This window comes from Leucoraja erinacea, unplaced genomic scaffold (genome assembly GCF_028641065.1).
Source record: "Leucoraja erinacea ecotype New England unplaced genomic scaffold, Leri_hhj_1 Leri_840S, whole genome shotgun sequence".
Taxonomy (NCBI): Eukaryota; Metazoa; Chordata; class Chondrichthyes; order Rajiformes; family Rajidae; genus Leucoraja; species Leucoraja erinaceus.
In genome coordinates this window covers 57,258-63,028 of record NW_026576774.1, presented here as the reverse complement: position 1 = coordinate 63,028, position 5,771 = coordinate 57,258, and the positions used below count along the sequence as shown (strand labels likewise).

The 5,771-nt window shown below is 52.3% G+C and overlaps 1 pseudogene; it reads left to right on the top strand.

Annotated features, from left to right (window-relative positions):
- Positions 1 to 5,026: 5,026 nt before the first annotated feature.
- On the top strand, positions 5,027 to 5,131 carry LOC129694879 (U2 spliceosomal RNA; annotated as a pseudogene).
- The last annotated feature ends 640 nt before the right edge of the window (positions 5,132 to 5,771 follow it).

The window sequence follows — 5,771 nt, the reverse complement described above, 5'->3', positions numbered from 1 at the left end:
GGTCTCCACCGGCTTTCTCCTTCCCGGCTGTTCCTGCTCCTCCTACTCTTCTTTCGGGGGGGGGGGGGGGGGGGAGGGTGAGGGTGCCTTGCGCACTCGCTCAGGTCGGATTGTCAAACCTCCTGACCGTTACGGTGATTTTGTTTAGATTTGCAGGTGTTGTATAATCACACTGCCACTGTTATGATTTCAATTTTAAATTTCTAAGGGAAAGGATGTAGATGGTTTATGCATGCAACTTATAATGTAGCTACCTCAACACCACTAACCACGCCCAGCCATCTCAGTATAACTGTGATATCCTCCCCTTGTTCCTCCCTTTAGGTTCCAGTACGCCTGAAGACTAGGTGCAGTCAGTGCTGGGACGTGTGTAACATGTGCCTTGATTAAAGACTCAGTAAAGGTTACAGTGTGTCAGACTAGACTGCTTTACAGTGACTTTTTCGTGTCGTATCCCCCTTCTCTGCCTCCGTCTGCACTGATGCCTAATGGCGGAGCTGGCGGCCTCCAGCCTGCGACTGACCCCGAGGCTCCGGAGGCTCGAAGCTGAGACTGCGGGACCCGGAGCTGGGGCAGCGGCCTGGAGCTGGGGGGCTGCCCAGAGCTGGGGCAGCGGCCCGGAGCAGAGACTGCGGGACCCGGAGCTGGGGCAGCGGCCCGGAGCGGAGACTGCGGGACCTGGAGCTGGGGCGTCAGCCCGGAGCTGATGCTGTGCCGGGCCGTCTCGGAGCGGAGACGGCGTTCCCGCTTTTGGCGGCGGCGACATCACCACGGAGGTCCGCTGGACTGGAGGGCGGCATCTCCGGCCTGGATCGATCGCCTCAGCGCAGAGGGAGAACAAGGAGGGAAGAGACGGAGACTAAGACTTTGCCTCCATCAAAGTGAGGATGTGCTTGATGAACTCACTGTGGTGGATGTTTAATTTGTGTTTATTGTATGTTTTGTTTTTATTGGTTCTGTGTATGACTGCAGGCAACATAATTTCGTTCAGACTGAAAGGTCTGAATGACAATAAAGGAATCTAATTCTAATTCTAATTCTAAGAATGGAACAGAAACACATATTCACATATTACATATGTCTCAGCTCTGCAGTGGCATAATTTAACAACCAAAATGGCCTAGCAGCACAGAAACATAGAAACATAGAAACATAGAAATTAGGTGCAGGAGTAGGCCATTCGGCCCTTCGAGCCTGCACCGCCATTCAATATGATCATGGCTGATCATCCAACTCAGTATCCCGTACCTGCCTTCTCTCCATACCCTCTGATCCCCTTAGCCACAAGGGCCACATCTAACTCCCTCTTAAATATAGCCAATGAACTGGCCTCGGCTACCCTCTGCGGCAGAGAGTTCCAGAGATTCACCACTCTCTGTGTGAAAAAAGTTCTTCTCATCTCAGTTTTAAAGGATTTCCCCCTTATCCTAAAGCTGTGACCCCTTGTCCTGGACTTCCCCAACATCGGGAGCAATCTTCCTGCATCTAGCCTGTCCAACCCCTTAAGAAATTTGTAAGTTTCTATAAGATCCCCTCTCAATCTCCTAAATTCTAGAGAGTATAAACCAAGTCTATCCAGTCTTTCTTCAAAAGACAGCCCTTACTCAATTTTAATGTCATGGCTGCTCCAATTTAGCCAGGATTAACACACATCCCCATTAAACCTCTGATCAACCCTCTCATTTATGCCCTCTAGAGTTGGCCATTTCCACACTGGGAAAAGGGTTCTGACTGTCTATGCCTCGCATAGTTTTATATACTTCTATTAAATCTCCTGTCAACCTCTGATGATCCAGATAAAATAACTCCAGCTCATCCAACCGCCCCCTGTAGCTGAAACCATATAATCCAGGCAACATATTGATAAGTATCTTCTACGTCTTTTCCAAAGCCTCCATACCTTTAGCTTTAAAGGATACTAGACCAAGTGCAGACCCGTTGGGTCTGTTTCCACAACGGCGTTTGCGGGGGGGAGGGGGGGGAGAGGAGAAGGAGGAAACGGGGGAGATTTGGCAGGGAAAAGAGAGCGGGGTAGGGGAGGGGGAGAGAGGTGTGGGGGAGGGGTGGGGGGTGAGGAGAGGGAAACATAGAAACATAGAATTATTCCAGCAATTCGAGTGGGGGCGCTGTCCTGTATGGCTGCCTGGCCTGCAGCTGTCTGTTTTTTTTCACTTCTTTTTTATTATTTTTAGTACGTTAAAGTGTGTAGTCGGGGGGTCTAATCTTTTTATGTGTGGGCGGTGGTGGGGGGGAAGGGGGAAACTGCTTTTTCAAGTCTCTACCTGGTTGGTGAGGCTGCCTTCCTCCGAGCAGCACCTTCGACCTGTTCTCGCGGCCTACCTGCGGGTCCTGGAGTGACGTTTCCTGAGGGGACCTGGCCAGAACCTCGGCTTTGGCGGCGGCACAGCGCTGGAGCGTTATCGCGGAGCGGGCGATGCCTTGTCTGAGTAGCCGCACTGGAACTCCAGTATGCTGGGACCGCCGATAAAAACATCGTGGAGCCGTGGTTCTGTGGAGCTGCGGCGCTGAACTTTACATCCCGGAGCCTGGGATCTCTCGCCGAGATCGCCAGTGTGTGGAGCTCCGTCCAGCGTGGTCTGTTGGCTTGGAAGCCGTGGTCTCCGGTAAGAAGGCGGCCGTTCCTGGCACCCGAAGCCGCTGAGGGTTCTCCCGATGCCGGAGTACCATCACCCGGCAAGAACGGCCGGGAACATCGGGCCCCGTAACGGCGACTGTGGAGGCCCCAATAGGCCCGACTCTGGGTGGACAAGAGGATGGGGACTGGACTTTGTGCATTCCCCCACAGTAGGAATCACTGTGGGGGGATGTTTTTATGTTTTAATGTTAAACTTCTTGAATGCTATGTTGTATTTTTATTAGTGTGCTGCAGGGACATCTGAATTTCCCCTGAATAAGGGGATTAATAAAGTATTTATTATTATTATTATTATCATTATAGAAATTAGGTGCAGGAGTAGGCCATTCGGCCCTTCGAGCCTGCACCGCCATTCAATATGATCATGGCTGATCATCCAACTCAGTATCCTGTACCTGCCTTCTCTCCATACCTCCTGATCCCTTTAGCCACAAGGGCCACATCTAACTCTCTCTTAAATATAGCCAATGAACTGGCTTCAACTACCTTCTGTGGCAGAGAATTCCAGAAATTCACTTGATTAATAGTTTCTTGATTAATAGTTTCTTTATTGTAGTAGTATAAAACACCTCTCAAACTAAGGATATATTCAAGGTCTCGGTCAATGTCACTGTGGTTCTTGGACAATATCAAAATGCTATTTGTTTTTTTAAGGGATAAATAGAAGGACAATTACAAGAAACTCGGAAATGTTAAGAGATATCAGGGTTGTGCAAAGATTTATTTTTTAAAAACTGCATGCGATAGGTAGGCTCAGGCGAGGCCTTTAGAAACATAGAAACATAGAAAATAGGTGCAGGAGTAGGCCATTCGGCCCTTTGAGCCTGCACCGCCATTCAATATGATCATGGCTGGTCATCCAACTCAGTATCCCGTGCCTGCCTTCTCTCCATACCCCCTGATCCCTTTAGCCACAAGGGCCACATCTAACTCCCTCTTAAATATAGCCAATGAACTGGCCTCATCTACATTCTGTGGCAGAGAATTCCAGAGATTCACCACTCTCTGTGTGTAGTTGAATTTAATGAATGCTTCTCATTTTAATTCACTAAGGAAAAGGGAGGGGGATGAAATTGTCAAACACATCACCATTAAAAAGGAATAATTACATGGCTTAGCAGGGCTGAAATATAATGCCGTCACAGGAGGTAAGAGAGGAAATTGTTGGGGCAGTGATGGAGACTTTCAAATTGCTGGCCAGAAGTGAGGTGCCAGTTGAGTGGAGACTATTTTACTTCGGAGTCACGTGAGTGACTTCGTGAAGAACCCCGCTTCCACGCATGCGTGTCATATCGCTACACGCATTGCAACGAGTCACACAGGGGGGAACGACGTTCCCCAAGCGGGAGAATTTGAAAGTCGGGAACAGCAGGTAAGAGACTCTGCGTTCCTTTTTTCTACTTACCATTTAGGAGGCTGCGGAAAGCTGGCGGGGAGACCCATGGAGTGCGAGCAGCCGGCAGCAGCAACAGCACGAGTTTCCCTGGAGGGGAAAAACCTGTGCCCGACTTCGCTCCCGCACCGGCAAAATTCACTTCTCGGCCGGGCGGGAAGCAAAGCAAAGAGGTCCCGTATGCCAGTCTCAAGCGAGACTGGCTTGGGAGCGGTCGCTAGCGGCCAGCACGGAGGCAGCAGGACAGGGAGCACGGACCAGCGCTGTAAGTACCCGGGGTACACAGCAGGGCTGGAAACGCTCAGCGAGTGCAGCGGCACTAATGGAGCTAAGGAACTGGGGACGTTCGGGCCGAAAACCTTCTTCAAAAGGTAAGCACCGGGGTTGGTCCAAGGGGTCCCTAGGAACAGCCGGATTTTACCGGCTGCGGATCTGCCACGAAGGACCAGGCCCGTGAACACCGGGGTCGGTCCGAGCGGCTCGAAACCGACACGCAGGGAACGACGTTCACCAGCGGGAGAATGAAAAGTCGGGAACAGCAGGTAAGAGACTCTGCGTTTCCTTCCACTTACCCGTTAGGTGCAGACATGGACCGGGTCCATGTAAGCTGCAGAAAGCCGGCGGGAGAACCGCGGAGTGCAGGCAGCCGGCAGGAGAGCAGTAACGGCAGCAGCGGCAGCGGCAGCAGCAGCGGCAGCAGCGGCAGCCGGCAGCGGCAGGAGCAGCGGCAGCGGCAGGAGCAGCAGCGGCAGCCGGCAGCGGCAGGAGCAGCATGGGCACATCGATTCCCGGAGAGGGAAAACACCTGTGCCCAACTTCGCTCCAGCACGATGGGAAAATTCATTTCTCGGCAGCAGCACTAACGGCCAGCGCCGAGGCCAAGGACTTTGCAGTGCAGTTGACTGGCTGCAACCGACCGCGAGGGACCAGTAATGTGAGTACCGGGGTCGGTCCCAGCGGGTTTTTTAGTTACAGATATCGCTTCTTGGGCCTTTTGACTAAGATCAACTATAGTAGCTGTTATTATCAGTTTTAATATCTTATATGTCCCTTATCTAAGGACCATATAAGTAGGAGTGCCCAGAATTGAGGGCATTAGAGTGGGGTTGACCGGCTGCAACGACCGCAAGGGACCAGTACCGTCAGTACGGGGGTCGGTCCCAGGGGTCTGAGATAAAGGAGCAGCCAGGAGCGCTGAGAGCGTTGGAGCCGGGTTAAAGAAATGGAATAGATGGAATCAGCTGTGCCAGATGTCCTCCACACCGGCCATATCCACTCCACGGAAGGAAGGACAAAGCTGGAGAAGGAGGACCGTGGAACAGCGGGCAGCCAGCAGCAGCCAGCGGCACTTGGATCAACCGTAGTGGGATCAGCTGTGCCCGATGTCGGCCCCGCAGGGGCCAGATCCATGCGGCCGAGCGGTAAGGCTAGACACAAATCAAACAAGGTAGTGGACTCAGAAGGGTCCGACTTTGCATAACCACCGGCAACCAGCGCCCGAGAGCGCTGGAGCAGGGAGAAGCGGTGTATGGAGCCTTGCTCCAACGTGATAAACCCACAGCAGTACCTCTTTGAGGGCTGCACAATGCTTCTACCCCATCAGAGGGGAGCACTGTGGGTCAGTTCTGGGCTGACCTGCAAGAGGGGTCCGCAGAACAAAAGACAAGTGGGCAGCAGTTAAGCCCCACATGGGTACCCCGTGCGGGACCCTAGAGATCTCTA